Raw genomic sequence first — 9,498 nt, 5'->3', positions numbered from 1 at the left:
ATAACTACACTTTCTGGAGCACTCATCTGCAGGGTCACCCAATCCCCCCCTGTGCAAGTCACTGGGTTATTTCACACTTGGCAACGCTTCTCTCCTGGCGGAAGGGGGGTTAGCAGTGACAGAGCAAACACTTAAATATTATCACACAACATGGAATAATGTTGTGACAAGTGAGATTGATGTGTGCACCCACTGCCCAGCACCCCAGACAGTCTAAACACTGAACACAGTCTAGTAAATCTAATAGCAGTGTTAACAGTGCTAACCCGCACCTGAGCCAGGCTGGTTTGCAGCCAGGCCTTTGTCAGTGTTCAGTTGAAGATTAGAGGCCTTGGCATGATCTGGCACCTGGTCTGCCAGCGTCAGAGTGGTCCTTAAAAGGATGGATGGGCCTGATTGAATGGGAAACTGACTCTTGTGAATTCACAAGGGAAAGGCTGTTAAAGCCTCCCCTTTATTCCAGAGACTCTCTTCTTTGTTCATCAGCTCTGATGATAATTGATGCATCATACACCCAAATCACAGGGGAACAATGGATATGCCAGGCCACCAGCACTGGATGAGTGAGGACCACAGACTGAGAGATGTGAGCTGGTTCTCTGGTAGCCCTTCTCTTTCCATCCTCCACTGTCCTCTCTGTCAGCATTTCACCTGGTCCTGAGACCAGCTGCTCCATACGCCACCAACACAAAGAGTTGAGATGGCCCATCCAGCTCTAACCCAGCCTGAGAAGGGTCAGCCAATAACAGAGACCAGACCAGCTCCATGTTATTCCAGACCAGGGATGTGGGGTGCAACAGCTGGCAGGGGTGATCTGCCCCTAGCCCAAACATCCATCAGTGACTGTTCAACCACATGGTATGCAGAGAACATCAGCAAAAGCCGTATTTCCCTCACCTTTTCAGTCCTGTATCTTCTCTCTGCTGGGTGCTAAGGTTGCAGACCTCACAGGACACCTAAACAGACCTATGTGCCCGTGCCATGCTGGGGAGGAGCTGGTAGTCAAGGACATATAGGTACCAATGACATAGGGGAAGGTAAGAGAAAGGTCCTGGTGGACAGATTCAGGCTGCTCTAGGAAAGACATGAAGTGCCAAGATCTGCATGGTAGCATTTTCTGAAACATTTCCAGTTCCACCCACAGGGCCGGGAAGACAGGCAGAACTTCAGGTCTCAATGCATGAATGAGAGGAAGGTGTTCAGAGGAGGGGTTTAGGTTTATTAGGAACTGGAGAACTTTTGGGGGAAGGAGGTGCATCTGCAGGACAGATAGGCACCACCTAGCCTGAAATGGAACCAGATCCTGGCATGTAAGATTAAAAAGGTTTTAGAGGAGTCTTTAAATGAAGGGCTGAGGAAAGCCGACAGATGCAGAGGAATACGGAGTTTGAACAGAGACTTCCTTTGAGGAGGATTTATTAATGGGTGATTCTCTATATCCTAGTAAACAGGAAACACCAAAGAAACCCACCATGGTAGTATTTAATTTTAAAAAGGGGAAATATACAAAAATGAGAAAGCTGGTTGAATAGAAAACAAAAGAAACAGCCACAAGAGTGAAATGCCTGCAGGCTGTATGGAAACTTAAACAAACAAAAGCATATTAGATGCTCAAATTACATGTATACCTCACATAATAATAATTAAAATAAAAGAGTAAGAGGACCAAAAAATAGGGCACCTCTGTTAAACAGAGATGGTTAGAGGCAAAAAGTCATTCTTTAAAAAACTGGAAGTCATTTCCTAATGTGGAAAAGGGGAATAAACACAGACAATTCAAGTGTAAAAGTATGATTAGGCAGGCTACGAAAGTATTTGAAGAGCAGCTAGTAAAGCACACAAAAACTAACAGCATTTTTTAACTACATCAGAAGCAGGAATCCTGCCAGACAATTGGTGGGACCACTGGATGATCGAGGTGCGAAAGGAGCACTCAAGAAAGACAAGGCCATTGTGCAGAATTTAAATGATTTCTTTCCACTGGTGTTCACTGCAGCGGATGTGAGGGAGATTCCCATGCCTGAGCCAATTTTTTAGGTGACAAATCTGAGGCACTGTCCCAGATTGAGGTGTCATTAGAGGAAGTTTTGGAACAAATTGATAAATTAAAACAGTAATAAATCACCAGAACCAAGTGGTATTCATTCAAAACTTCTAAAGGAACTCAAATTTAAAATTGCAGCACTACTAACTGTGGTATGTAACCTGTCACTGAAATCAAGCTCTGTGCTGGATGACTGGAGGATAGTTAATACAATGCCAATTTTTATAAAGGCTCTGGAGGTTATCCTGATAATGAGAAGCCAGTAAGCCTAACTTCAGCTCTAGGAAAATTGGTTGAAATTATAGTAAAGTGCAGAATTATAGTAAATAACAGAAATACCAGAGATAGATGAACACAGTATGATGAGGAAGAGTCAACATGGATTTTGTAAAGTAAAACTGTATCTCGCCAATCCATTAGAATTCTTTGATGGGGTCAACAAACATGTGGGCAAGAATGATCCAGTGGCTATAGTGTACTGGGACCTTCATAAACAAACATCAAAGATGCCATTGGCCAAATAGAGAACCCTTTGAAGTGAACGGCTAAATCCCAATGGTCATGTTTACAGGGCTAGCTGCACCACTGGCCCCTTCTCTGGTATCTCTGAGTGCACCCCTCCTAGATTAGAAATCCATAATCCTCCCCTTCTGAAACTGGTCCCAGGCTAAAAACCTCTGTGCTCCAATCGTGCTTTCCCAGAAGATCTGACCGCGTTTGGTACCTGCAGCTCTTCCTGCAGCATCTGTGATCAGTAGTAAGTTGAGTCATCCTGGTCCAAGTAAAGGGTGATGTATTTACCACAGTAGGAACAAAGCATTACATGAGAGAAAAAATTACCCAGAAATGCCAAAAACTTCAATGGGAATTTTTTTTCCTCATTTTCCAGGCTCAGATTGTCTTTAGGAAAAATAGCAAAATATTTCTGTTCAAACAAGTGTTTCCTTCACATCAAGAATGACATTTATTATGATAAAAATAGGAAAAACATTTCTATCCAAGGATCTAAGTGCCTGAAAATATCATTAATACAACAGTAAAATCTTGCAATCACTAAGGTAAGCATTTCAACAGGAACTCAGCCATCCACATTCCTATGGAATCTCTTTTCCATCCCTCCACACTGTTTGAAATAAAACTTCACCTCTCATAGAGAACGCCATTAAAGAGGCAATCACACTGACACGCCAATAGAGGACAAAAAGAGACACGGCCATCTAATCAAACATATTCCACCCTTGGAAAATCCCACCCCCGCAAAAGAAATTTAGAATAAAGAAACATATCAACCAGTCAATAAATCAAAAACAAAGCAAAGACACAAAATAGAATCAAACAAACAAAGACTCTCACACCCCAAGTACATGGATACTGATTTTATGGACAATGCACTCAGACAATGTGATGGTGATGACAATATAAATCCTTAAGAGAGAAAGATAGACTATGATTTTATTTCTGCTGGGTAAAACGTCTAGGACAAAGAAGCAAATCAACCAAACAATCAATAAAACAAAAGAAAAAGCACAGACAATTAAGTCAGAAAAAACAACCCCTGAACTTCTCATATTCCAAGTAGAATTTTTAACCCCACAAAGAAGAGTCAGAGACTCCATGAAGTCCATCAGGAGCTCAGCTGTGACTATCCATTTCATATGCAAAGTGCTTGGATAGCATGGTGATGGTGGTAGCATAAATCCTAAAATAGATAGATTCTGATGTTTTTCATGCGTGTGTAATTCAACAGTAGCTCCATTGACTTCAGTGGAGTAAGTAGAGATTTTTACTATGGAACAAACAGGTTGCTGGCTATGTTCTCATGGTAGCAATGTTGTCATCAGGTGATTATATTTATAAAGAAACACAGACTGTGATCACAGTCAAGGAAGAAAGACCATCCTTCTATTCTTGGTGAATAATCTCCACCCAATCATCTTCTTCACTGCATTTTTTATCTCTTTATTCCTCATGCTATATAGACAATGGGATTTGTGACTGGAGGCACCATGGAATAGAGAACAGCCACCAAGAGGTCCAGATCTGAGGTTTAGCTGGAGGTGGGTAGGCGAAGCAGGAAATGGAAAGGAACATGGTGAGTACAATGAGGTGAGGCAGGCAGGTGGAGAAGGCTTTATGCCGCCCCTGCTCAGAGGGGATTCTCAGCACTGTTTTGAAGATCTGAACATAAGAAACAATGATAAAAACAAAGCAACCTAGACCTAAATATGCACCAAATACAATAAACCCAGCTTCACTGAGGTACGAGTCATAACACGTGAGCTTCAATAGCTGTGGGATTTCACAGAAGAACTGATCCACTGTGTTGTCTCCACAGAAGGTTGATGCAAATGTATTTCCAGTGTGCAGTGCTGAGTAGATAATACTGCTCATCCAGGCACTAGCTGCCATTTGGACACAAGCTCCCCTGTTCATCACTCTCTCATAGTGCAGTGGATGACAGATGGCCACGTATCAGTCGTACACCATGATGGTCAGTAAGGAAAGCTCAGCTGAAATAAGGAACATGAAGAGAAAGACTTCGGTGACACATCCAGAATAGGAAATCGACCTGGTGTTCATGAAGGAATTAGCCATTGATTTGGGGATGGTGACAGAAATGGAGCCAAGATCTAGGATGGACAGATTGATCAGGAAGAAGTACATGGGGGTGTGCAGATGGTGGTCGAGCTACAGCTGTGATGACGAGAAGATTCCCCACCAGGGCAGCCAAATAAACCATTAGAAATAAAACAAAGTGCAAAATCTGCAACTCCCAAACATCGGAGAATCCCAGGAGAAGGGACTCATTCAAAGTGGTTCTGTTGAACATTTTCTCAGTACATTGTGTGATGCTGAGGAAGGAAGGACAAGAACAATGTCAGAATTAGCATGACAGAGGAATGATCCTGACTCCCTTCTTCATGATAGCTCAGTACGTGACTGACAAAGGAGCACCGAATGTGTCACTTCCATTGACCAAGGGTGGTCAGGGTTGTCGCACAAGTGTAAATTGGCAGAGGTCCCTTAAAGTCAATAGGGTTGCATTAGTTTACATGATTTGAGGATCTGGCCCAAGGTGTCACTTGATCAAATGCATTAAAGAATGGAACAAAATACAGCCCAAATGCAACATAACGAAGATGGTCCCTCAGTTCTCTCAAACAATAGGCTGAAAATTTCAACATGACACAAAAATACTAAAACATCCACACAGCCTGATTCCCACTTCCCAGGGAAATACAACATTGACTCACCCAGCATCCTAAGTCTCAGCTTGTCTGTAATTATTCCTCCCCGAGCTTTGTTTGTAGATGACCTGCTACCTGATTACACATGGATTGATGGCACCGATACCATCTGCACCCCCATATCTGTAAAATGATGAGCTAGTAGCATTGCTCTGTTACTGCTCTGTTGCATTGCTTACTTCTGTGACTTGTGGAAGAACCCAAACTCAGGGGTCCTTATTTACAAGTCCATTGCCCAGCGGATAGTCCAGAATTAGCCAAACAACAGATTAGCAAAGTCAGATTTTTATTCTTTACTTAAAGAAGGTGGTCCCTTCAAATGTAAGGAATGACGACCTACTTACAAAAAACTGACCGTTTTATAAAATGGTATAAACAAGTCTTTACACTTCACAGTTTCCATGGTCATACATACTAAAAAAAATATTATCTAGGAATTTTCTAGCTGAGTATTTTCAACTTTCCTTATCTAAGTTACAAGGTCTTTCTCTGCATTCCATCTCTACTAGCGTCTAGACCTCTTAACTATTTCATTACTTCAAAACATTCTAAGACTAAATAACTGCTAAAAAGACATTTTCCATCTCAGGCTTTTTACAGCCATTTCTAAAATCAGTTCTCAGCAGAAACAGAGACCCCATCTTCTTTTCCCTTCACAGACTTCATGTCTGTGCTCTGTGGGTCAGTGACAGTCAGGACACCTGGGTTCTGTTCTTGATCAGCCGATGACCTTCTGCGTGACCTTGGGCCAGTAACTTCCCCTCCCTCCCTTTCTCTGCCTTGTCTACCTGGACTGTGAGATCTTTGGGGATGGATGGTCTGTGTTTTGTGATGTGTGTTGTCAGGTCACCCATTTACTGCATTTATGCTCAGCTGGCAGCAGTGTTATACAATCAACATGGTGCAAGACCAGGAGGTTTCTATTCTGGTCCCATTGTCCTTCAGTAGCTACGTTCAGGCACCAAGACCGCTTAGTACTCAGCTGGCCAGCCCAAACCGCCACCATTTCTACCCCTGGCTACTCTGCTGTGTTTAGCTCGTGCACAGGTATTGCTCCTCTCTCCACCTAAACTGGGAAGCGTGCTGCTAGTTGCAGTATAGATGTACCCTTAATGTCCTTGGCCAGGATGAATAGAGCTAGCCTGTGTAAAATCTATTCTGTCAGCCCTCAGCTTTGCTGCTTCTGCAGTTTTGCCATCCTGCCGCTATCCCTCTTCTACAGAAATAAAAATGAATGCAAAAGAATGAATGGTTTGAGATTGTGGTATTGCTGGACAATATCAGTGTCCCCGCTTCTGCTGAAAGCTAATTTTCCAATTATAGATAGGGATTATAGATAGGGATGTTCCAGACACACGGATTGTTTGTTCATGTCACCCCAGGCTCCATTATGATAATTGACTGCTTGAACATATGAGTGGGAACATCCTGCCTAAACATTCTGTGATTTAACATTTATGACACATTGAGGCCCTGCTTGTAAACATCTACGAATGAATATTTGGGAACATCCTAATATCTAACTGTGATAATTTACAAGTGAAGGAAAGTGCCCAAAGCATATCAGGAATGTGCTTGATGTGTAAATCATGGGGCAATGAAAGGGCAAATAAGATTTCTTGTATGTTCTTTTAGTAAAATGGTATTAATAAAATTGGTGTAGGTATAAGGAGTTTATTAAGTTAGTAAGTATAAGATAATTGTTACCAATGTAATGGAATAAGAATGTAATGATTTGTAGTAAGTATGAATGAGGAGTGAATGCATTCTGAGTCTGCTGAGATAAGACGGTGAGGAAGTAATTGCTGAGATAATGGTTCTCATCCTCCAAGGACAGGAGGGAGAAAAGATGCCTTTGTTTGGAGAACTTTTACAACCCAGATGGCCGAAGATCAAGATAACCCCGGAAAACAGGGGGAGTTAACACCCAAGGACAAGAACAAGACAAAGTGTGAAACAGGAATGAAAGAATAATGAGAAAGCTGTCACACTTGCGATATCAAATGTAAGTGATGATTACATCAAACAAGGAGACTATCTGACATGATGAAATTCATAGACCCGAATGGGGATGGATAAGAATAAAAATGGGGAGAAAAAACCTGGACTTTGGGCTCGTTCTGCAAACCCCAAGGAGCATGGTGTCGCAACCGACAGGGCCTGGCTCCACCCTCGTGTCTGAATCATCTGGCCAGGGATTCAGCTAAGGCAACAAGGGACTGGTAATTATATCCCTCCTGCAGAATTCTGTGTGTGTGTGTGTGTGTGTGTCTGTGTGTCTGTGTATGAGTGAGAGTGTGTTTTAGGCAATTGCTTTTCAAAATATGTTTTGTATTCATAATAAACACGGCATACTGCCTTATCCCCTGAATAAGATCCTGCTGTTTATTTAATAAGTGTAACATATGGAGGACAAACCATTGGCTAACTCCAAATCAACCCTTTGCAGTGAATGACTAAATCCCAGTTGTCCTGGTTACAGGGTTAGCTGCACCTCTGACTCCTTCTCTGGTCTCTCTCAGTTCACTCCATCAGGTCTCAGCCATAAGCCTGCCCCTCTTTTAAGGTGGAATCACCTGATTTTCTCACTCTCAAGCAGGGTCTCAGTCAACAATACCCTGTGCACCAGCATGATTTCTCAAAAGTGTTGGGTATCTGCAGTTCTTCTCTCAGGAGCTGTGAGCAGTAATAAGTTGAGTGACTGGCCTGCCTTCCCCATACAAAGTATGATTTATTTACCACAGTAGGAACAACGTTTAACATTAGAGAAAATATTAGATAGCAAGTCCTGATCCATCACAGCAATTATTTGGTAGCATACACATTTTTTCTTGTTACCTAGACTCAATTTGTCTTTAGGCATCATTACAATAGCTTTCTCTTCCAACTGCCTTTCCAGCATGGCAAGAATGATACAGCATAAAAAAAATTGTTTGACCAGGAATTCAGCTACTGAGACCCTTCCACTAATTTTTTTTCCAAGCCTTCATCAATGGGGAAAGCAAAAGTTCATGTCTCACAGAAAACCCCATCGAAGAGACGAGGAGATTACATCTCCAAGAGATGATAAAACACATTGACCTTTGTGATCTAGCGAGGGCAGAAAGCTGTAAGAAAGTGATCGAAGGCAGATATGTGAGCCTCAGAATGCTCTGGGCTCTCTTCCCTGCAGATTAGCTTAGAGTCATTAGGGGGCAATTAGGAGCAGCTGAGGCCAATTAGGGACCAGCCAGGTGCTCCATAAAAACCCTCTGCCCCAAACAGACAGGGCACGAGCTGGGAGGAGTAGGAGTGCCGTGCCGTCTGAAGGAGTGCTGAGTTGCAAGGAGAAACAGACAAGAGTGAAGAGATTCTGTGGAGGAACAGGCTGGAGGAAGTTACCAGGCTCAAGAAGCCAGAAGGAGGGGGGAAATTAGCCCAGGGGAAGAAAGTTTGCAGCTGGGAACATGGTGCCAGCAGCACGTAGCTGCTTCTCATAGGGCCCCTTGGCTGGGACCCGGAGGAGGGGGTGGGCGTGGGTCCCTACCCCCTCCACGGGAAGACGGGGTTACTGGAGACACCCTGGCCCACTACAAGCAACCGGAGCGTGAGACCCGCTGGGGGGAGTCAGCTGTCTGCCACAAAAGAAAGAAAGAAAGAAATTAAATATGTAGTAAAAAACCTGTTTTTCATTGGCTTATTTCCAGCACTTTCACTTCCATGGTGCATACGTCTATTTATTAACATGGCTACATGTTTACCCTCATTAGAATCTTGGACACTGTACGAAGAACAGACAAACCAGTGTAGACATGTATCTATATAAGAAGGAGTGATTTCTCAATTGCCATCATAGCCCAACCAACTATAGCACCGATTTGTGTGTGTGTGTGTGTGTGACGCAAAGGATTTATTATGAAATTTTATTGAATTTATTCATGTCTCTGTCTCTCTGATGAAGAGGAAATCCTTCCCGTAACATTTCTTGAAGCACCATCTGAAACCTTTCTCCATCAATAATTGGAATAAACAATTAATTAGTTTACATGTTGTGTGTGTGTGTGCGTGTGTTGAGACTCAGGAATCTTGGGTTCTTTTCCAGGTTCTGAAGGGTATTGCCATCCGGTGGTCACAGACATTTCCATCATATTCCTTCAGCCTGTCCATTTCCCAGTCTGTTTCCATCCCCTCAGGCTCCTCATCCCAGTTCCAGGCTCCTTACCCAGC

General features: G+C 42.9%; 1 pseudogene; it reads right to left on the bottom strand.

Annotated features, from left to right (window-relative positions):
- Positions 1–3,924: 3,924 nt before the first annotated feature.
- On the bottom strand, positions 3,925–4,874 carry LOC137161894 (olfactory receptor 14I1-like; annotated as a pseudogene).
- Between the last annotated feature and the right edge of the window lie 4,624 nt (positions 4,875–9,498).

Source organism: Emydura macquarii, unplaced genomic scaffold (assembly GCF_026122565.2).
Source record: "Emydura macquarii macquarii isolate MOO-44397 ecotype Brisbane River unplaced genomic scaffold, CSIRO-AGI_Emac_v2 contig_2403, whole genome shotgun sequence".
Lineage (NCBI taxonomy): Eukaryota > Metazoa > Chordata > Testudines > Chelidae > Emydura > Emydura macquarii.
The sequence above is the reverse complement of the archived record's forward strand: the minus strand, read 5'-3'. Positions and strand labels throughout refer to the sequence as shown.